At 51.4% G+C, this 23,973-nt stretch overlaps 1 protein-coding gene across 1 annotated transcript in view; it reads left to right on the top strand.

The window, feature by feature from the left end:
• LOC147635053 (protein PLASTID MOVEMENT IMPAIRED 1-RELATED 1-like) overlaps positions 1-23,973 on the top strand; it is a 72,964-nt gene that overhangs the window by 31,575 nt on the left and 17,416 nt on the right. The gene's annotated exons all lie outside the window — the stretch shown is intronic.

Genomic DNA, 23,973 nt, shown 5'->3' with positions numbered 1-23,973 from the left:
GCCCCACATATTTCTTGGTCCACCCACTCGGCCAACCTGTCCGTTACAGCTGGCAAACACAAATCAATCCTTCTTTGCAAGTTTGCCAGCTTGCACGTAGGTACTAACGAAGAACAAAAGGGTTTGCTAAATGGCGTATACAATGTCTGGCAAAAAGTTTCATATTCATGCATAAAGTGTTACAACACAAGGTTCATTCCAGCGAGGAGTACATTGTGCAACAGCTTCATTCCAGCCAGCTTCTTGCATGCATGGGGTTTAGTAGGGTCCACAGATGTACTTTTTTTGGTTTTCGTTGGCTGCGATCCTTTAATGTGTCCAGGTGGATCCTTATGCTTCTTCTTACGTTGCATAGCAATGTCAAACAAGGTCTCTTCCACTTGACCATCGTCTTGTCCTTCGTTGCGCTTGCAGTTTCCACATGTCCAGGGGCATTTTCTGACATGACAACACAACCAATTTTTCAGCATGTTATCATTCTACATCAATGCCGCTGAGGTGTTCAATATATACCTTCATACTGTTGTTCTGCATCCTTAGCGGCGTGACCCACTTCTGCAGTCTTGTCAACCTTTTCATCCACTTTGAGTATCTCAGCTCCACTTAGTAGTTCATGGATAAACTCAAATGTGGTTTTTGATTCGTCATGAGGATTTTCATTTGCATTCGTACCTGTAGCACAAGTCAAAGGACGTGTGCACATAAGTCACATGACATACCAATTCATTGTAACTTCGTAGAGGCAAAGACTAGCAATAAAAAACTCACCCTCAGCCTCCACATATGAGCACCTAGCAGCCCAACACTTCGCAACTTTAGGAATTTCCTCCGTACACTTGATGTGAGCGCACGTTGATTTTGTCATATTAGTACCGAAAAGCAAAAAGGGTGGTACTTGTGTCTACAGGCCAGAACGAAAAGTCCTACCATGTGGTCACTTGACAAGGGTTTCCCACACGCAGAACAGTCACCAGCAACGCAGACAGACTTGTAACCAGATGCGCTTCTCGCAGCGGGTGAGGGTACCAAGAGAGCCCTCCTCTCACGTTGTATGAACTGAATTGCCGTTCCAACAAATGCACTGTGGTTTGACAATTCGTCAACTTTAGATTCTACAAGATCATGTTTTTCCTGCCATACCAAACACCAACCGAAGTTACACGGATTAGGGAAGAGAGCAATGTAAGTGGGATATCATTTACGACATAACACAACTTATGACTTGAAGATTATTAAAAGACACTTGAAGAGTGCTTGAAAAGTGCATGTACAGTACCAAAATGCACTTGGAGCACTTGGAGTACTTGAAAAGTACTCAAAAGTTCTTGAGTAGTACTTAGAAAGTGCTCAAAAAGTACTAGAGATCACTTTTGAAAGTGCTTGCTAGGACCAGAAAGCACTTGGAGTGCCAAAAAGCACTTTTGAAAGTGCTTGCCATACCAAAAAACACTTGAAGGACTTTAAAGTACCAGAAAGTACTTGAGAGTAACATAAAGTACTTTAAAGGACTTTACTACTTCAAAGTACTTTAAAGGACTTTACCACTTTAAAGTGGTGAAGTACTTTGAAGTACTTTGAACTACTTTAAAGTAGTAAAGTCCTTAAAAGTACTTTAAAGAACTTCACTACTTTAAAGCACTTTAAAGTGCTTGCAATATAAACATTAGTCCTGAGAAACCACCAAGCACTCTGAAAAGTGCTCGTGAAGCACTAAAAAGCACTTCAGGCACTTGACAACATCTTCAGTGCTTGTCTGCAATGAGTGCATGTCCTTCTTTAACTACACCACATCTTCATTCACACCAACTTTGGAAAGCAGTCTGCGAACCGCACGTATTTCCACCTCCATCTTTAGCACCTCTGCTTCATTAGGGTTTGCCATTCGCTTTATTTCTACCAATTGTGCGCTCAGTTGCTCGAGCTCGCTGTGTAGTGCGCTGTACGCAAAAAACAATCCTTCAGTGTGTAGCCACATGTCCCTCTTCTTTTGCCATGTAGAGGGGGTTGTCAGTCCCATTGCAGGGCCTTGTCACTCATTGTTGTCGACATTGTATGTACAGATGTTACACCATCCAAGAGTGACGGTTCTCCACATGGCCCGTAGTCCGCTCGAAATTTGTTTAGCTTTCGTTGAAGCCCTCCTTTTTGCGTTTTGCAGTTTTCCAAGACGTTTCCGCCAAATTTTGCCCACGCAATGCGGTGCTTCGCTGGATCAGCTGAAGGTGCTGCACATTTCTCATAGGCAAAGCCACTTGCAAACTTTGTTGTCAGCTCACCATTAGAAGGGGCTGCTTGATAAACCTTTTGGTAGAGGAGTCGGCACTTATCAACTCGTTCTGACATGACCATGTTAACGTATATCTTCATCTTCTTTTGGTAGCGAGTCCTGAAAACTGACAACCATTGTTCTTCAAGGAGGTCATCATTGATCAAATCCTTGGGGAGCTTGCCCTCAAGACTAAGTCCGTACTCTGCGTGGAGATCCTCCCCCGAATGACAAAACTTTGTTAACTTTGGGTATGCATGATCACGAACATGAGCTAGCAAGACAAATGTATGTTAGAAGTCATCTCCTGTCTTTATCAGACACCAAGGCCTCTGTTGTGGGTGTGCCTGCCCTGTATAGGTGTTTTCTCATTTTTCTTCACTCCCCGTATTTTTTCCCCATTTTTCCCCATTTTTCCATGGTGTGGGTGGCTGCCCTATACTGGCAGGATCACACAGAAGCTGGCCGACTGCACTCATACGCATATGGAGCTGGCCGACTTGTTCTGTTGGGGTCGTGGAGGATTTTTTGGCTGGCCGACTGGAGGGACCCAGTCGTGAGGCTGGCGGCCTGCTTCTCCACTGGCCGACTGCATTTATGGGGCCATATATAATGGCCCCATGGCCCCCACATCATTGTATCATCTTTTCATTGCGAGATCTTGTGTATAGAGAAGAGTTACATGCCTATCTCTCTCCTTCTCTTGAGCTGTCTATTTTCTGCACTCTACTTGCTCTTGTGGTCTCAGATTTGGTTATCATCTCCGCTGCGTATTTTGACATGGTATCAGAGCCCTAGGCTCTTGAAAGATCTTGGGAGTTTTCTGAGCAAGAGGGGGATTGTTGCGTTGCTGATTGGTGGACTGTTAGGGACTGTTTTGGGAAGAGAAGTAGCAAGAGGAAGGCGGGCTAAGTTGCTGGACAGCCACTTGCAGGTTTAAAGTTTTTTTCCCCACCCACCCACCGTTTTTAGTTACATCCCCGAGATGGCAGATTTGTTAGAGCTGGCTGAGAAGCACGTGAAGATCCCAACTCTCTCCACGTTCCCAGCGGACCGTCAGTTGGACGGGAACAATTACATCTGGAAGGTTATGATGGAGTCTGTGTTGGAGTCATATGACCTTGCTGATTTCATCGTTGTCGGGGTTCCACGGCCGGAAGCAGAGGAAGGGGAGTTACTGTCAATGAAGGACCGCGAGACACAGGCGCAGATGTGGGATCGTGTCAACGCCAGGGTCCGGTCATTTATCTTCCTCAACTGCACACCACAAGTAATCAATCACGTAAAGCATATGACGCTAGCCAGAGGCATATGTCAGCACTTGGCTTCTCTTTATAACAGGGTATCGCCCATGAAGAGGATTTCCTTGGAAGTGCAGATGCGGGTTATGAACCCTGCAAAGTCGTGGACGATGCGGGAGCACATTAACAAGCTGCAGGCCCTTCAGCAGGAAGTCCTCCAAGCTGGAAAGGAGAGATCATCAGAAGATATGGCCATTACTTTGCTGTCCCACTTGCCTGCTCAGTATTCCGCTTTCTACTCCTCTTTGATTACTAGTGGCAGGCTCAGCACCATTACCTGGGAGTAGCTTGTGCCCATGGTCTTAGACCAGCAGGAACGTTTCACGAACCCTCCTCACAGAGCGGAGGTTTGAAGGCCTTAACTGGCCAACGGCCGAAAGGCCGGAATAACAACAAGGGCAAAGGGAAGGCTTCACCGGAGAAGTCTTCTGAGAAGAAGCCTGATACAGAACGAGAGAAACTGAAGGCCGAGCGGTCCTGCAATGATTGTGGCGAGAAAGGCCACTATTGGAGGAAGTGTCCTAAGCGGACTGGAAAGAGTGCTGATTCTTCAGCCTCAGCTGCAAAGACTCCTGCATTTGTGCAATTAGAGATGATGGACTCCGATGCTTCATCGTCTTCGAGCGAGGAGGCAGTTGGCTTCACCGCGAAGGATACCCGGGAATGGATTCTTGACAGTGGTGCTTCTAGGCACATGACTCTGTCCCGTGACTTCTTTTTGGATCTGAAACGGCAGTCAGGTCGCATTTTCATTGGCGACAACTCCACTATTCCGATACACAGTGAGGACCGGATGGAGATTATTCGCGACGGCAAGGGGGGCAAGCATGCCTCCCGTGTTCTTTACGTTCCTGCTCTTGGTTTTCATCTTCTGTCTGTCACCATTTGGCCACCCGAATGGTTCACTCTTGCTTTCACACTATGTACATATTGGATTGGTGTCCATGGCTTATGGAATGTGCCTATGCATGTGATTGACACGTGTCATGCTGTATAGTTGGATATGATATTCCGCTGGGACTTGACGTTATCATGCCCGGAATATCTAGAGGACTTGGCTTTCCGCTGGGACTTGTGCCTTTGTGTACATGCCCGGAAACACCTGGAGGATTGGCTTTCCATTGGGTCTGGTATCGCATATACTTGCCTTGAAACGCCTGGTCTTATATGGTTTCATGAACGGAAATTGCTCATGCCAATGCTGCATTGCATAGCATCTTTATGTGCTTGCCTGCTGTTTTCATGCCTGCATGACCTATGTGTAGTTCCGGGCTAGGGGACGCCCGCCCGTGAACCGTGCGTGTGAAACTGTCTGCTGACATGGTTGTGTGGCATGTGAACAGGTGGTAAGTATTACCCAATCTAGGCTCAAACAGCCCTTAGGACTTGGCCAATATTTATAAGTGAGTGCGTTCTCACTTCATTAAAGTTTGGGTGCCCAAAAGTCACTTATAAATTATGACCGCTTCCAAGTTCACACTCACTGAAGTCCCGAGGCGGATAAGTCTCAATGTCCAGGACCTGATCCTCCCTTTTTACTCATAAATGGGCATCTCCCCATGTCCCCTCACCTGATTGGACCCCAATTCAGTTACTTATTAAGAGAAAATTCGTGTTTTCTCTACATGAGGATTTTTCGAGGCTGAAAACTCTGTTTTTTCCACCATTTCTCTCCATTTCCAAGCTCTCCATAGCCATACAACAAAACAGCTCTCCTTTTTGCTGTAATTTCTGGTCTTTTTGCTGAAAACCCTAATTTCAGCCTTCCTTTCTCAAGTTGAACCATAGGGGAAGCTTTCCCAGGGTTCCCTTCATCCTCTTGAAGACTTTTGTCGCGAAGGATTGCGGCAAATCGAAGATATCAACACTTCTAAAGCTTCCAACGCGAAGGCTCCGCTTGCAACAACTTCTATGAAGACTGGTAAGCTAATTGGACAATGTGTTGTCATTATTATTCAGTAGAAGGGCAGGACTCCTTGTTTAGCCGCCCTGTGTAGTATTTCTCTTGTCCTATGTGCTCTTGAAGATGTTGCTACCTTGCTTGGTAGAACATAGAGCCAATGGTAGAGAATATGGACACTGAAGTCAGGCCGGGCATCAAGGCAGCTCCTTGGTGATCTACATCGACATACCATTGTTTTCTAAATGCTGAATTTCATATGCATTGGCATGGAGGATTTGGCAATGGATGCCCGTGAAGCTATGTATTGAATTTCTCCAATAGTAATACAATTTACTCACAGTAGCAATAAATGCTCTCCTGGCTGTCCAAATGAGTGAAAATCAGACTTTTACAGTCCCGTACACTGCATACAACAGTCCCGAACAGAAATTGGGCAAAAGCCCCTTGACTGCAGGCTGATTTCTGAGGATTCAAGGCATAAAAGTCTTGCCTGCTGCTTTGCCAAGCTCAACAAGCATACGAACTTGAAAAGCCCCTTGATTTAAGATCAATTTCTGATCATACATGGTACATTGACGCACATGAAGGCATCCAGAGTGTTCACGATGCTTCCCCCTGGCCACATATACATCAAATACATGAAAGCCCCTTGATTTACAGGCACATTGAGTGCTTGTAAGGCATCAACACATTATCCACAGCATCAAATGCGATTGCCTGCATGCAAATCAACCAAATCGGCACAAAAGCCCCTTGATTTGCACTGCAATTTGCTGCAATTTTGCTGCAATTTTGCCCAAATGTGCGATTTTTCACATCATACAGCATGTATGAGTGCTTAATTGCACAATTACATCAAAAGCCCCAAATTTCGACATCCAATTTCCTGCAAATTGATCCTGATTGTGACCAATTTCCTGCAAATTGATCCTGATTGTGACCAATGTCATCCAATTTTGCCAATTTCGCTCAAAATTGAGCAATTCGGCACCTGTACCTGCTCAATTGATAATTGTACCTGCTCAATTGCAAGTCCCAAAAAAAAATTGAAGCAAAATACCTTGTAATTTCTGATTTTTCTTCAATTTGCAGGCTGAATTTTGATTGCAGATGCTGTTGCAGGAGAGGGGGGCAATTCTTGCTGATGTTGCTGCAGAAAGAGTGCTGCACGATGATGCTGCTGCTGCTCGTCAGGCTTCTACAGTCGTATTGAAAACGTAGGAGGTGCTTATGCGCTAGGCGTAAAGCCTCTTCTCTCCCGGCAACCTGCGTGCGACGTTCGACAATCGTGTCGTCGCCCAGCACCAAGGCCAAGCTGAGGCTGCTGTTCGAGGTGGCGCCGCTTGGCCTGCTGGTGGAGAAGGCGGGCGGCTTTAGCAGTGACGGCAAGCATTGCTGGACAAGGTGGTAGTAGGGACCTTGGCGAGGCGCGAGGCGCCGTAAAGGGTCTCTTCGAACCGGTTTATCCTCTTCGCGTTGGGTTCGCGCAGGCCTCCTCTTTGCCACGTATTCGCCTTAGGCTGCGAATAATTCAACGCCCGCCTTCGCTCACGCTTTCGCTTCAGTGGCTCGTTGCTTTCGCTCAACGCTTTCGTTTCGCCTAGCGCCAGCTTTGCTGCCTTCGCTTGATTAGCTGCACCTGACTCCTTGTCTGCCTGGCTGCTGTGACCCTGATGCAGGCTGCTCACGCTGAAGGGCCTTTTGGTCGCTTCTGGCTTTTCACACACAGGCTAATGGAGAGTCGAGCTGCTGCCTGCCTGCGTCAGAGATTCGAAGGACACCTGCTCTGATACCAGTTGTGTGAGAGAAATAGGAATTAGGGTTTAGAGATTCATGTGGGAGACATACACAGAGAAACAAGGGAGAGAGAGAGAGAGAGAGAGTTGTGGGGATAAGTCAACTCATCAATGGCATGAGTGTGTGACTCCCCTATCACACATGTATATTGCACTAGTACACATAGTGCACTTAGTACATTAAAAGTACTAAGTGTACTATGTACTATAACTTATGGGCTTGTACACACTATAAGGGTGGGCATAACGCCTTTACCCCAACATTTGGGATGGAGAACTGCAAGCCTATTACTTCGCCGATGGACCCAAACACAAAGTTAACTGTTAATGATCCTTGTGAGCCAGTTGATGCCTCGCAGTATCGGAAGTTGGTTGGTTCATTGATCTGGTTGCTGAACACCAGATTGGACTTGAGCTTCTCCGTGGGGCTGTTGAGCTCTTTTATGCAGACGCCATTGAAGTCTCATGTAATATGCGGAATCTTCGGAGAAGAATCGGTAACTTCAATACTCAGAATTCAGCACTCTTTTCGCGACGGAAAATTAACGCACAAACTGAAAGGAGATGTGCAGAAAATAGAGAGAAAGAGGGAGAGATGAAGAGGACACAGTATTGGGTCCCAATTACCCTCTGTAGGGCCCCCACCACGGATGGTGTATTTGCTTTATTAGAATGATGAGAAATCTGAAAGAAAATACAGCAATCTTGGACCTTTTCTTGGCTGGGAATACCCTGCCCTTGACCTGAATCCTTCACCCCTTTGCTTAGCACCCTCTTGGCTTTGTCTAGCCTCTTATGCTTGAGCTCTTGGTGGAGAATGAGATGAATGAATGGGATTGTGGGCATCTCCTTTTATACTACCCAATCATGAGCAGTCGGCCAGCCCATAAATGTCCCACGACTGAGAAAATGCAGCAATAAATACCATTAAATGCTGCGCATCCCTTTGTTGCTTGGCTGGGCACTTAAACGCATGGGAAATAGGGCTGGGCACTTAGGCGCCTGCTGCCTAGGAGGCTGGGCACTGAATGCCCCCTGTTTTGGAGGCTGGGCAGCCTGTATGGGCTGCCCCATACTTGCCTTAAACCTCTCCAAGAGCTGGATAAGTAGTCGGCTACCCCTGGCCTGCCCCTGGGTCTGTCCTACAGCCCCCCCCATGGCCTACCCATGGCTGGTGGGTACAGCCAGGGCCTTCCTGGCCCTCATGGGGGTGGTTTCACACCATCCCCATGCCCACACTACGACTTGGGGTAGCCCTATGGGCTGGCCCCTTGTCCTAAACACTAACTACTCAGTGATCTGGCATCCGGTACCATACGAGATACACAGAGTCACTGACATCATTCCAAAGGGAGACTCACAGCGCGGACTGGCACTGTTTCATGTGCAGGACAGTGCACACCTGACCTCGGACAACTAAGATGGATCCCTGGCTGACTCGTCCTGGACTGGGCTCACATGGGACCAGTTCACCATCCCAGGTCCTGCACCTTCTGCACAAAAATGTCTACGTGGCATCCAAGTGCGGGATGCACGTGACATCCCCTTCTGCTTAACTTGACGGAAGCTGCATAGCCTCCAAATAATCCGTCAATAACGCCGGATAGTCTTCGAAAAACTCTTTGTCGAGCCATACCGCTTCATGAGTTCCTTGGTCCCGAAACTTCGTGAGGAACTGTCGTAGTCTTCGGCCTGAGGCATGCTTGAAACGGTGCAGAAGGATCTGTTCTGGAACCATAACTTCTGCTTCATCCACAATGTCTGGTTCCGCTTCGTCTTTGACCTCTGAAGGGGTTGGACCTGCATATGGCTTTAACCAACTGACCTGAAATACATCGTGCATAGTCCAACTCGGAGGTAGCTTTAACTGCATAGACACCTCATTAATCTTTTTCCGGATGGGAAAAGGTCTGAAGCTCTTGAAAGACTACTTTGGGCATCGCTTGCCCACCTGTTTCAGTCTTTTTTTTTTTTCCGAGAAAAGATCCTTTCATTAGTTATGTAAAAAAAACGCCCGTAGGGCTACAAAAGAGATCTCTCCTGCTCCTAACAGAGAGAAGAGCAGTGAATACATCATGGCAGCCCGGGAGACTCTCCCTAGGTGCTGCAAAATACAAGCATCAGTCTAAAGGACTGAGCGGCTAAATCATACAATGGGGGGGGGGGAAGAGCCAAACAGGTGGCCTGTAGTGCCAACGGGGGGATCCCGTGTGTAGGGTGTAGAACGGGCCGCAGCGCCAAGTGGTATGAAAGGCCTGGCGCCGTAAAATCGCCTCATCCGAGTCTCCCCGGATGCGGTCGTACTGTCCTCGCAGGGTGTGGATCAACTCCTGCCAAATCCCCCGAACAGTCTCTGCTGGTGGCTCTAATCTCCCCTCAAAGGCCGTGAAGCACCGGGCCCTCCAGGTGAACCAGATGGTGAGGCTGCTGAGGAGCTCCCATCGTAAATCCCTCTCCTGTGTCCAGCTGTCGGACGAGAAATCCGGTGCCGGAACCAGGCGAGGCTGGCCCCTAATAAATCTGATGGCCTGACTGCCCTGCTCCATCTCATAGCCCATAGCAGGCCCTGACGAAGTCGACCAAGCAGCGGCACCCCACGTAAACATACCCTCTGGAGAGAGGGGGGCTAGAATACGCAGCATCCGCAGCCAAATCTGCTGTGCCTGAGGGCAGTCCCAAAGGCAATGTCTCTGTGTCTCCATAGGGTGGCCGCATCGGACGCAGGCCGCCGGAAGACCGCTATAAACAAGCCAAGTGCCAACTGCTGAGCCCCTGTGGGCGACCAGCCACTGAAAAGCCGAGATCCTGCGGGCCTGTCGACTAGCCCAGAGTCGAGCCCAGAAATCCTCCAGGAACTCCTGTGATAGTCCCTGCAATCGCCAATGCCCCGCTGCCACTGGAGAAACCGTCCTCCTCGCCGTCAAAATATGCCGTCCCAGCCGAACAGTATACTGGAAAAATGTGATCTCTGTGGCCTCAAGGGATGCATAAGGATCATGCCACTCGTACTCTCCGGGGTCCCACTGTAGCCGGGCCAAGGGGCGCGCTGCATATGCCCATATACGCCAATCCGGGAGCACGTCAGCAGGGTCGGGGTCAATATGCCACTTCCGAGAAGCGGCAGCCACTACCCGAATCCTCTGAAAGGTGCACTCTGCAACCAAAGGCGACTCCACCTCCACTCTCTGGAGTCGGCCCTCATCCTGAATCTCATAATAGAGGCATCTGCCATCCTCAGTGCTAGCTCTGACAGCAATCAGGATCTCCAACTGTGTGAAGGCACCCATCCACCGTGGGGCCACTGGCTCGAGAGGTGTGAACCACTCCTCTGAAAGTGCCTCCTGAATATCATCCCTCATAATCAACCCCCCTCTGAAGTGACTCAGCCTCTCCACCTGGGTCTCCTCTGGTAGACTGCAGAAAGCCTGCCAGTCTCCAAAACTACGAGCTGGGCCTGCCGCTAAAGGTCCCCAGGCTAGACGAGGCCGAGAACCCAGCATATGACCCTGCTCTGTACGAACCGCTGGGCTCCAGATGAGCGGCTGCCTGGCCCGCTCCTCAACACAAGACGGAGGCCGCTGAGATAGCCCCGGTCTCAGTAGCTCCCAAGCTCTCAGGATACTCAAAGCAAATCTGTCCTCCCATCCTCTACTGAGGCCTGTCCTCCTCATCTCTATGAATATCCAGCGAATCTCTGGTGCCCAAGTACCCCCTGCAGGAGGCGCCCGGGCCTGCAATCGCTGCAAGAGGAGCTCTTTCCAAGGCTCAGCGCCTGGAAGCAACCCCCGAACAATAAGCTTCCCCAATAAGGCTCTACTCTGATCGACTGGATCTATAATGCCCAAACCGCCCTGAGCCAGCGGGAGTGTAATAACTGCCCATGCAACCTTTGCCCGAGCTGGCTGACCGTCCCGCCCAGACCACAGAAAGTTCCTGATCAGCCTCTGTACCTGGCTGATGCAAGAGCTCGAAAAAATCCAGCAAGACGTAATGTACCACATGGTCGCTAACAGCACCTGATTTGCCACCACCACCCTCCCAGCCAAGGATAGTCGAGCTGTACTCCAATACAATAGCTTCTTCCGAATGCTCAGAAGAAGCGGGGCAATCTGCTGCTCAGGTGACAAATCGAGGCCAATCTGGCATCCCAAATACCGCACTGCTGTGCCGGGAGGGATCCATCTAAAACCGGGGTCCGGACTCCATGCCGGAGTGGGAGCACTACTGATCCAAAAGGCCACTGTCTTGCGCCAATTGATCAATGCTCCCGAAGCTGCACTAAAAACCTGGAGCGACTGCTCTGCCCGAATAAGATTGGCCTCTTGGCCATGCAAAAATAAGCCCGTGTCGTCTGCAAACTCAGCATCAAGCAAATCCTCCCCCCGGACTGGGAGCTGAAGTCCTCTCAAACCAACCTCCTCTGCCGTCAAATACATACTCATAGCCTCCGCAAAGAAGAGAAAAAGGAAAGGGGCGAGAGGACACCCCTGACGGACTGATCTGGTCAGCTCAAAACTCGGCCCCCGACCTCCTGCAATCAGCACCTGGCTGCGAGCTGTGGAATACAAAGCTGCCACCCCTCTGATCCATCCTGGCTCAAAGCCCAGGCGTAGCATAGTGCCCTCTAAGAATCCCCAATCAACTCTATCGTATGCCTTCTCAAAATCGAGAAGCATCACGACCAAGTCCTCGCCAAGAAACCTAGCTCGGGCCGTCGCCTCCCAGAAAGTAAAGATGTTGTCAAGGATACTGCGCTCCTTGACAAATCCTGTCTGAGTAGCATGAATCAACTCCCCCAGGAAGGGCTGGATCCTCAAACTCAAGGCCTTTGCCAAGACCTTGTATACAGTATTGAGGATCGTAATAGGCCTCCAATGCCGAATGTCATCCGATACTCCCTCCCCCTTGGGGATAAGATAGATCAAGCCCTCTGAAAAGCTCTGCGGCATCACCCCAGTGTCCAAAACATGCTGAAAGCCCTTGCGGAGGCCTGGCCCCAAAAGGTCCCAATAGCGCATAAAAAAGGCCGGCGTCAGTCCGTCCTCCCCTGGGCAACTATGTCGCGGCAGGACCCTCAAGGCCTCGGCAAGCTCAATCTCTGACAGAGGCGCACCTAGAACTGTGCGCATATGGTCTGTGACCCTCCTCTGCACATGGGCCCACACAGTCTGTCTGCATACATCTCGATCCTCAGTGGCTGGCTCCGCTGAAAGCAAGTCACGATAAAAAGCAGTGGCAATGGCTCTGATCTCCCCGAGCTCAGTAGCTATCGATCCATCCGGTCTAGCAAGCTGGCGAACCCCTGCTCGCGCATGACGGGGTCCAGTGATCTCAAAAAACTCCCCAGTCACTCTATCACCAAGCTGCGTCCACTGAGAGGCCTGACGACGATAGTAAAACTCATGTCTCTGCTCCTCTGCCTCTCTAACCTCCTGGCGTGCCTGGCTCAGCTGGGACGCCACCCACTCACATGCAGGCTGCTGCTCCTGAAGGCGCTGTAGCGAAGCAAGGCTGCGTCTCAGCCGTTGCTCCCGCTCGCGAATCTCTCCCAGTCGTGTCAAAGCTGCAGCGTGTAGAAAAGAGCTAAGATCAATGAGTCCCTGGGCACACTGGCCCGCTGCATCCTGGTCTGAGCACTGACTATCATGCCAGATCCTCTCAATGTCCTCAGCGAGACTGGGGTCTGCAAGTACCCTCTCTGGGATCCTCAACTGCAAGCTGGGCTCCCGTGTCCCCTCCTCCAAAGTCAGTATAACTGGCGCATGATCTGAAAATGAGGTGCCAGCAAGAATGCCGACGGAGCCCCCTCGCTCCCCCAACCAATCGCCCACATAAAAGCGATCAATCCGAGATAGATTAGTCCCTCCCTGCCGGCGATCCGACCGAGAGAAACTAAGACTGTCCTGAGACCGGGAAAAAGCCCCATGCTGCCATGCATCAGTGATCCTCAGTGTCATACAAAACCGGTCCCAAGCTGCAAGCTCCGTGCCGTGCACTGTAACATGACTGCCTCCCACCCTATCTGCCGGGTCCTCAAGCATGTTGAAGTCTCCCCCAACACACCAATGTGCGGCCTCTGGCAATGCATCTGTAACCTGAGTCCAGAACTCTGCTCTGGCACTAGCATGATTGGGCGCATAGATGTTGAGCACACCCAATAGCTCATCATGCATCCTCAGAATGACATACTGTGCTCTACCAGGCACAATGATCCCTCGGTCCACAATGGCCTGCCGCCATGCATCTGCAATAACCATGCATACTCCTCCCTGTCCACCCAACGGACCAAACCCTGCAGACCAGAAAGTGTCCCATCTACCAGGCATCACCGAACCATATCTCCGGATCCTGCTCTCACCCAAGTGGTGCTCCTGCATCATCAGAATGTCAATGCTGCCACCAACCAGACATCTCTGTAGCTCCTGCCTCAAGCAGCCTCGATAGCGTATAAAGTGTGCTCCGCCAAGGCCCTGTACATTCCATGAGATGATCCTCATGGATGTCCTACTGAGGTGGATGCTGTCTCAGCCGTACGGCGGGCCTTCGCAAGCGGCTTGGATGGAGAGTAGTCCCCATCCGAACGGCTGCGAGTCTGCCCACCCGGTGTACTGCAAGAATCCCGGATCAGGCGCCAGTGGCTGTGACCCATGGCGACTGCCTCCTGCTCTGACATAGTAACCTCGTGAATGCTCACATATCCTGGGTCGCGCGCCAAATCTGCAACTATGCGCACGACCAAATGCCGAATCCCGGATGTATCCACACCCCCGGGATCCAAGACAAAATGAGCCAACTCCCAAAGTCGGCCTAGCACATCTGTAACCTCCAAATCGCTCATGTGATGTGAAAACTCAACTGCCTGAGTCTTCAACGTGCTGAGAGCGAGCTCTAGAGTCCACTCCCGGTCACAAGGTCCACATAGAGGGAACGAGAAGGCCACTGCTGAGTCTAGTGCCTCCTCCCCGCGGGCCGGAGGTATCACTACATGCACTCGGATGGGTGCTGGCTCATGGGGGCCCTCTGCTCCAAAAAGCCGTGTGAAGGTATAATCAAACGCCGCCGAGCGCTGTCGAATGCCGAGGCGACTCAGCCGACTACGAATAGATGAAATCCGTGAGGCCCTAATCGGCATAGGTCTCCTCTGTGATGCTCGAGCGAGGTCAGTGCTCAGCGCCCTCCGGACTGCAGGTGAGCGCCAGGGAGCTGCCAGGACCTCCCGGGAAGGCGAGGCGGGCGGAGGGGGAGGAGGGGGAGGCGAGGGAGGAGGAGAGGGAGCCGCTGCCGAGACCGGAGCGGGGGCGGGAGGAGGCGATGGTGGAAGCGAGGCGGTGGGAGGGGATGGGTGTGGGGGAGGTGAAGGAGGGGGAGCTGGCATCTCCTGGTCCTCGGTCGCTGCAGGGGTCTCCTCCTGAAGGGGAGCAAATCTGTTCCTCACGGGAACCCAGTGAGGCTGAGACTGTGGCTGCTGCTGCAGCGGTACCTGGGCGTGCTGCTGTGGCTGTCTCCCTCGACGGCGCCCCTGTCCAGGCTGCCACTCCGAGGTCTCTGTGGCCTGAGCAGGTGTCCCTGAGGCAGCCTGCCGAGCTGAATCTGTGGGCGGGCCATCCGTGGCCTGCTGCTGTGGTGAGGGCCGAGGTCTCCTGCGAGGGCAGGCCTTGGCCAAATGACCGACCTGCCTGCAAATGAAGCACTGGTTCGGGAGCCCCGAGAACTCCACTCTCTGATCAATCCACCCCCCCCCTATCCTAGGTAGCTGAATGACCTTAGGAAGGGAGGAGATGTCAGATACTAACACTCTGACCGAAGGTAGCCCAGCTGCTCTGGCCACCACTGAAGCTGCTGAGGGGCCCGTCTCAAGAACCGAGCCCACCAGTGCTCCGAGCCTGGAGAGGAGCGGAAGATACTCCCGGCGGAGACCAGGGAAGCAAACTGTAATATGGAAGAGGCGCTCTCCCTGCTCCGCCGCAGCTGGGTCAAATCCATGCTGCCAAGGCCTGAAGAAAGCCCGAGCACCCCTGATATCCAGAGGACTCATGGCAAGGACCTTGGCAACGCTCTGGGCGGCCTCGAACTCGATCTGATAATGTCCCCGGCCCAAGAGCTGTACATCAAGGATCTTGCCCACATCTGCAAGAAGGCGAGCCTGAAGTAGATCCCTGATCTCCCCTCTGCTGGGGCGAGTGCCGACTATACGGCAGATGGTGGAGTGAGCCTGAAGGCGTTCCACCTCTGCGGTGAGGCTCGCTTCCTCTTCCGGCGAAAGAGAAAGCCTGATGGGGAGGACCTCGGTGGCGGGCGAGGGGGCTGCGGAAGAGTCCCTCTGAGACGAGGCGGGAGGAGTCTCCATCAGAGTCTGAAGCTCAAGCGAAGGCGAGGCGAAAGCGGAAAACCTGCAAGAAGCGGGCTGCACACCAAGAGGCGGAAGGACGGAAGACGAAGAGGGAAAAAAAACAAAAACCCCCAAGGGGTGAAAAGCAGCACGACAAAGGAGGGAAGGGGGGGGCGGCGAAAAGAGGAGAGGCCCAGAGGGGGTGGGGCGGCGACAACGCGAGGAGGAGGGAGGCGGGGCGCTGCTGAATGGAGGCGGCGATAGCAGGCGAAGAGGCGGGGGGGCGACCAGGCGGCAGCGGGGGGGGGGGGGGGGGGGGTGACAACAGGCGGCAGCGGGGGGGGGGATGGCGAACAGGCGGCAGCGGGGGGGAACAGGCGGCAGCGGGGGGGTGATGGCGAACAGGCGGCAGCGGGGGGGGGGAGGCGAAATGGCGAAGAGGGGGGCGCAGCAGCGAGGAAGGAGGGGGGGGCGGCGCAGCAGCGAGGAAGGAGAGGGGGGGCGCAGCGGCGAGCAGAGGGAAGCAAGCGGGGGGCGGAAGGAAACAGGCGCGAGGAGGGGGGGGGAGCGAGGGTGCGCAGCGCAGGGTGAGGCGGGGAGCTTCAGCGAGCAGACATCCACTATTCTACCTCACCTGTTTCAGTCTTTGCTTCATAATCCGAAGATAAACCCAATCCCCTTCCGAAAACTTCATATCCCTTCGGTCTTTATTGGCCTGTCGAGTGTAGGCCTCTTGCGCTTTAGCCAATCTGTCTTTCATTGACTCTAAGATCTCCTGGTAAGACTCCGTCACTCTGTTCGCCTCCGGTACTGAAGACGAAGTCCTGGTTAACGACGACTGGAAAGGTCTTCCAAACGCTGCCTCATATGGAGTCCCGCCAATAGCTGAAGAAAAAGAATCATTCAAAACAGCTTGAACTAAATGCAAATATGATTCCCACTTACCTTGCTGATCGTTTACATAACACTTCAGTACATCAAAGGCCAGCTGGTTGTATATCTCTGTCTGGCCGTCCGTCTGTGGGTGGAATGCACTGGAAAAATTCAACTTAGTACCAAAATTATCAAACAATGCCCTCCAAAAATGACTGGTAAACTTGGCATCTCGGTCTGACACTATGGTCCTAGGAATCTCGCCAATCGGGTACCAATGCCGAATGAACAACTGGGCAACATCCTCGGCGGTCACATTGGCCCTGCAAGGAATAAGCATAACAAATTTGCTAAACCTATCAACAATAGTTAAGCACTGCGTATTACGCTTACTCGGGCTGGGAGGCAGATTCGTGACAAAGTCCATCGAAATGTCCTGGAAAGGACCCTCAGGAATTGGCAAGGGCTGTAACAACCCTATCTTCTTTCCACGAGGAGCTTTCACCTTCTGACAAATGTCACAGCGTTGTACATATGTAAACACATCACGCCTCATCTTTGGCCAATAGTATTGCCGTTCCAATTTCTCCAGAGTCGAATTCATGCCCCTATGACCACCTGTAATGGCGTCATGGGCATCATGGAGAAGAGCTGCCCGGAATGACTTCATGACACATAGTCGGCCTTTGTAGAAAAGCCAACTATCGCATATCAGAAAATGGCATGGTCATGTGGCATCCAATGCCTGTTCCCACTGTGTACCGAATTCCTCGGAATCCGCGTACGTGTGCTTCATGTCCTCTAGTCCTGTACCAACAAGATCAAGTCTAGTGGTCTGAATCGTAGACACCTGTCCCTTCCTGCTCAAAGCGTCGGCCACTGGATTGGCCTTTCTTGGAAAAGGTACTCAATCATACCACCGAATTGCTGGAATATCTGACTCCAGCGGTGTTGTCGATCACTCCACTGTGCACTTGGCATTGTCTGAATCCAGCGCAATGCCTGATGGTCAGTGGTGCGAACCTCGAAGTCACGGCCATACAGAAAATGTTTCCAATGTTTCAAGGCCTGTATAATTGCTAGGAGTTCACGATCATAGACTGAGTAGTTCTTCTCGGCGGGCAGTAACTTACGAGACATGTAAGCTACTGGATGGCCATTCTGTTGCAATACACCTCCAATTGCGATGTTACTAGCATCGGTGATCACTTGAAATGGTTCGTCCCACAAGGCAAGTGCTAAACAAGGTGCTTCTGATAAAGCCACCTTGAGGTTCTGGAATGCCTCCAACGCTCGTGGAGTCATTCGAATCTTTTGCCTTCTTGTTTTCACTCCCTTTAGCAGATCGGTGAGAACTGCCGAGAGGTCAGAAAACTTGTCGATGTGGGTGGAATATGCCTGGCATATACCCACAAATGATCTGATGTCATAGGCTGTCTGAGGTACTTCCCAGTTGACAATCTCGGCCACTTTAGCCGGATCAAGTCGAATGCCTTCAGCACTAATTATATACCCCAAGTAATGTACCTGGAACAGATAAAATTCCGACTTCTTTTCATTGACGTAGAGCTCGTTGCTTTCCAGCAACGTCCCGAAGAAAAATCTTCTGGAACTTTTCATGGAGAACCGAGTACTTCTCGGAAGCACTGGCCACCGTCTGGGCTGTTTGGATGTAAATCATCGCACAGTGTGCGCCTTTCCTGACTGCTCGCTTAGCTTGCAAGTGGCTTATGAGCGGAAAGTTCGGAATTCCTGGCTCACACTTAATGGCCACCGGGGCGTGTGACACATTCCGATTGATCTGGAACGTGTGCTTGTCCCACTTGACATCAGGAAGAAACTTGTGAAACCACTGAATACCCAAAATTATGTCTGCTCCTACAAGAGGGGCAACCATAAAGTCACGCACAAACTCTATGCCCTGAATCACTAACTTAGCACCTAGAGCTTCATATTTGACACTTGTTGTCATGCCTGTGCTAAAACCCTCAACCTGTTTGTCCACCGAAGTCAGCTCGAAATGGGCACGCCTAGCAGTCTGTTCCGTGACCACATCCTCCGTGCTACCGCTGTCAAACAAGACAACGACTCTCTGGCCACCTATGTAGCCAAAGGACTCGAGCAATTCGTTGCGCTCATACTCCTGGTCATGGGCGCCCTTCTGCTTATCTTCGAGCTCCCGGCTAATAATTGCTCCAACTGAAGCACCGGGGTTTGAAGAACTAGGGGTAGCCGCTGGGGTCTGTGTGGGAGCTGAGCTCACCACGGAAGCTGTGGAGGCGGCGGCGGCGGGCTTTGGAGGCTTCTTGGGACAATCCCGAGAAGTATGTTCCTATGTATGACAAAAGAAACATCTCCCCTCCTCCTTGTACTGAGAAAGCTCCTCAGCACTCAACTTGCCACCTGTCTTGCCTGCCTCCGCTTTTTGGTCTGGAGTAAGCTTAGACGCATTGTTCGAGTGCTTGGAGCCAAAGGCTCCCGGGCTCTGTCCTGGGGAAGACCCCGTCTGGTTCTGGCTTTTGCCCCCCGAGGCGGTAGCCCTGGGAGAAGCCGGCTCGGAAGTCTTGGGCTTGCCACCATTATGTTTCATTTTTGCACTCTGCGCAAGCGAGAGTGCGTCCTCAAAGGTGGCTGGCCTAAACATACGCACCTCCCATTGGATTTGCGTGTCCAGGCCATACAAAAACTGCCCTTTCTTGTCCGTATCAGATAAGCCTAATTGCAGACATAAAGTCGAAATTCTATTGGCAAACTGAAGGACTGGTTGCGCGTTCTGACGCGCTCCCTTGAACTCGTCTTCGAGTCGCTCAAGGTAGTGGGGCGGTAGAAACCGCTGCTTAAGGTCGCGAACAAACTCGTCCCACACATAAGTTGCCATACCTGCTCTGGTGTGGGCATGAGCCCACTAAGTCCACCAAGGAATGGCCTCACCTTCCAAATACCAACTGGCTAAGATCACTCTGTGAGTATCTGTTTTCCTAACTGCGGCAAAGTAAGCTTCAAATTGATGTAACCATGAATAAAGAGTTGTGGGATCGAGTTTACCATTATACTTACTAAAGTTCATTTTCTCGGAAAAATGATTCGAGGGCACCTGATTCGAGGGCACCGTCGGTGTCAATCTGGCGTCCAAGGCTCTGAGGTAACGCTCGTGTTCCACGCGTCGCATGGCTTCGTCTTCTCGTTGTCGGATCTCCAATGCACGCGTCTGCAACTCAAGCAAAGAGCTTAGCTGCGGCTGTGACCCCGCGAGAGGTCCCTGTGTCGAGGATCTGGTATCTGGGATACGGAAGTAGAGGGAGGAGGAGATGGATCTCCAATGCATGCATCTGCAACTCAAGCAAAGAGCTTGGCTGCGGCTGTGACCCCCGCGAGAGGTCCCTGTGTCGAGGATCTGGTATCCGGGATACGGAAGGAGAGGGAGGAGGAGATGGAAAACGCGACGCTCGAGAGCGGGTACGCTTCTCCAGAGCCAAGATCTGCGCCTTCTGCTCATCCAACTTGGCTGTCTGTTCTGCGATTGCTCGCATCATCTACTGGAACATGTCTGTGACACTGAAGCCTGGTGCCCTAGCTGGGCTGCCTGGTGCACTCTGGTCCCATGGTTCTTGGTCTCTCTCGTCGTTGAAGCTCGCCATAGTAGGAAAATGCAATTCCTTTCCGGAACGCAATCTGACCATCCACTATCTGTGTGGGAGACTTCCGGAGGCTTCCGGAGGCTAAAAACCAACCGTCCTTCGAGGGACAGGAGTCACTCGGAAAGGGGTAGTCCCTTTGATACCACTGTAATATGCGGAAGCTTCGGAGAAGAATCGGTAACTTCAATACTCAGAATTCAGCACTCTTTTCGCGACGGAAAATTAACGCACAAACTGAAAGGAGATGTGCAGAAAATAGAGAGAAAGAGGGAGAGATGAAGAGGACACAGTATTGGGTCCCAATTACCCTCTGTAGGGCCCCCACCACGGATGGTGTATTTGCTTTATTAGAATGATGAGAAATCTGAAAGAAAATACAGCAATCTTGGACCTTTTCTTGGCTGGGAATACCCTGCCCTTGACCTGAATCCTTCACCCCTTTGCTTAGCACCCTCTTGGCTTTGTCTAGCCTCTTATGCTTGAGCTCTTGGTGGAGAATGAGATGAATGAATGGGATTGTGGGCATCTCCTTTTATACTACCCAATCATGAGCAGTCGGCCAGCCCATAAATGTCCCACGACTGAGAAAATGCAGCAATAAATACCATTAAATGCTGCGCATCCCTTTGTTGCTTGGCTGGGCACTTAAACGCATGGGAAATAGGGCTGGGCACTTAGGCGCCTGCTGCCTAGGAGGCTGGGCACTGAATGCCCCCTGTTTTGGAGGCTGGGCAGCCTGTATGGGCTGCCCCATACTTGCCTTAAACCTCTCCAAGAGCTGGATAAGCAGTCGGCTACCCCTGGCCTGCCCCTGGGGCTGTCCTACAGCCCCCCCCATGGCCTACCCATGGCTGGTGGGTACAGCCAGGGCCTTCCTGGCCCTCATGGGGGTGGTTTCACACCATCCCCATGCCCACACTACGACTTGGGGTAGCCCTATGGGCTGGCCCCTTGTCCTAAACACTAACTACTCAGTGATCTAGCATCCGGTACCATACCAGATACACAGAGTCACTGACATCATTCCAGAGGGAGACTCACAGCGCGGACTGGCACTGTTTTATGTGCAGGACAGTGCACACCTGACCTCGGACAACTGAGATGGATCCCTAGCTGACTCGTCCTGGACTGGGCTCACATGGGACCAGTTCACCATCCCAGGTCCTGCACCTTCTGTACAGAAATGTCTACGTGGCATCCAAGTGCGGGATGCACGTGACATCTCATTGGGACGCAGGATTGCGGATCTTGCGGTATCTGCAGAGTACGAAGGATCTAGGACTCTTTTACACAGGAGGGGATGGAGTCAGACTCCAAGGTTGGAGTGGCTCAGATTGGGGAGGAGATCCAGACACGAGGAGATCTACTTCGGGTTACAGTTTTACCCTCGGTGCAGGAGCAGTTTCTTGGAGCAGTTTGAGGCAGCCAACTATTGCCCTATCTTCGACAGAGGCAGAGTACCGGGCTGCTTGTGGTGCTACTTGCGAGGTTGTGTGGTTGCGGAGGCTGCTAGGTGAGATTGGGTTTCCACTGAAGGAGCCCAGAGTCATCCAGTGTGATAACCAGAGTTGTATAGCTATTGCTCGGAACCCGGTCTTCCATATGCCCGGACCAAGCACAAAGAGATACAGTATCACTTTGTACGTGAGAAGATCTTGGCTGGTGACATCTTGCTACTTTATTGGTTGACGGAGGACAATGCGGCAGACCTCTTCACGAAGTCTCTACCTCATGCTACGCTTAGGCGGCACTCCAGCTCCCTAGGGTTGATTTCAGAGCAAGGAGCTGAGAGGGGGTGTTAGAAATCATCTCCTGTCTTTATCAGACACCAAGGCCTCTGTTGTGGGTGTGCCCGCCCTGTATAGGTGTTTTCTCATTTTTGCTCACTCCTTGTATATTTTCCCCATTTTTCCATGGTGTGGGTGGCTGCCCTATGCTGGGAAGATCACACAGAAGCTGGCCGACTGCACTCATACGCATATGGAGCTGGCTGACTTGTTCTGTTGGGGTCGTGGAAGATTTTTTGGCTGGCCGATTGGAGGGACCCAGTCGTGAGGCTGGCGGCCTGCTTCTCCACTGGCCGACTGCATTTATGGGGCCATATATAATGGCCCCATGGCCCCCACATCATTGTATCATCTTTTCATTGTGGGATCTTGTGTATAGAGAAGAGTTACACGCCTATCTCTCTCCTTCTCTTGTGCTGTCTATTTTCTGCACTCTACTTGCTCTTGTGGTCTCAGATTTGGTTATCATCTCCGCTGCGTATTTTGACAATGTAATTTGCCACTTTAGTGAACATCTAAATCCATATAGTAGGAGGGTGCGGTGGTTTTGTTTCCGGAGATGCACTTGGTTCTCTTGCCACGGACTTTAGAGGGGGAGTGTTCCCAGCTGAAGTTTGGTCTTCTCCAGTCTTGGCCATAGACTTACGCGAGGAGTCGTCTTCATCCTGTTGCGGGCTGTCTGTTGCAACCTGCAGGGAAGGCGGTGGTTTTGTTTTCGCAGATGCGCTCGGTTCTCCTCCCACGGACTTCCAAGGGGGAGTCTTCCCAGTTGCAGTGTCGTGCTCTCCAATCTTGGCCACAGACTTTCGAGGAGTCGTCTTCATCTTGCTGCGGGTTGTGTGTTGAGGGGAGGAAGGTGGTGAGAACCAACCAAAAGGATGCTTGCGCTTGGCTTGGAAGAGGGAATGTGGTGGGAAGGAATGTGAGGGAGCTTTCGGCTCGTTTTCCTCTCCGGCTACTCTAAACCATAGAATGGAGCAAGCCACGAATCGTTTCTGCTAGTCCGCACTCGTGAAGGCCCCCACTCCCAATCGTAACTGTCCCGACTCCGCGTCACACCATCATGCACACTTAAATGTGTCCTTATTATTGACATTTGAGAACCAAATCCACTTGAAATTTCCTCCAAAGTTGCACAAGTGGTACCACCGAAAAGGGGAAATAGTGGTACCACCAATACGTGCTTTGACCCAGTGAAAGTGTCCTGCCTCCAATTAGGAATCCCTAAACTATTGATCATATCACACCCCAAAAGAGGTGACACAATGAAGTCCCGCTAAAATGTGGCCTTTTGAACCATGAATGAGAACTATTGAGCCTTATGAGAAATGTGAGTGCGTAGGCCGGGTGTGAATCCATCCACATCCAGATGATGGGGTACAAGTGTACAACTCATCTTCTTAGCTAATTGAGGAGAAATGGCATCCTCAGAGTTGTCCATATCGAAGAGGACAATGGGTTGTTGTCTCTTCACGGTGCCATAGGCACGAATGAGAGCTTTCTTTTGCTCCTCAACCTCACCCTCCTGCTTATAATTAAATACCACTGTGGGTATTGCGTTTAAGGTGGGTAAGAGTTGGATGACATTGGTGCCCGATGCGGGAGGTGTAGATGTAGCTGTGGCGGTGGCTACTGTGGAGACAGAGGTCTTTGAGGCTTGTACAGCCTGCCACTTGGTACAGTCTTTCTTACCATGCCCCATGGTGTGGAAGAAGAAACTTCTGTTCTCTCCCTTATATCACGTTTGCTCTTTTGGCTGGAGATATCCACTAGTGATGCCCTCGGCCTTTTTCTCAGGTGTTTTCTTAGGCGTGAAGTTTTTATCCTTCTTGCATCCTGAGGTGCTCTGGGAATCTTTCTTATTGTCTTTGCTATTCTGAGCTCCCTTCCCCCCGTGAGATGAGGACTATTGGGTGGTGGATGACTGCTGTTGGGTGGTGTTTGGAGCTAGCCTGGATTTGCTTGGGCTTACCTCCCTTCAACATCATTTCTTGATTCTGAGCGAGAGTGAGAGCCCTGTCATAGAACTGTGGCTCAAAATTACGGATAGTAAATCTAATGTTAGTATCTAGACCTCTAA

The sequence above is a fragment of the Cibotium barometz genome, chromosome 10 (assembly GCF_041138505.1).
Source record: "Cibotium barometz isolate CiBa-2024 chromosome 10, ASM4113850v1, whole genome shotgun sequence".
Classification (NCBI taxonomy): Eukaryota; Viridiplantae; Streptophyta; class Polypodiopsida; order Cyatheales; family Cibotiaceae; genus Cibotium; species Cibotium barometz.
The sequence above is the reverse complement of the archived record's forward strand: the minus strand, read 5'-3'. Positions and strand labels throughout refer to the sequence as shown.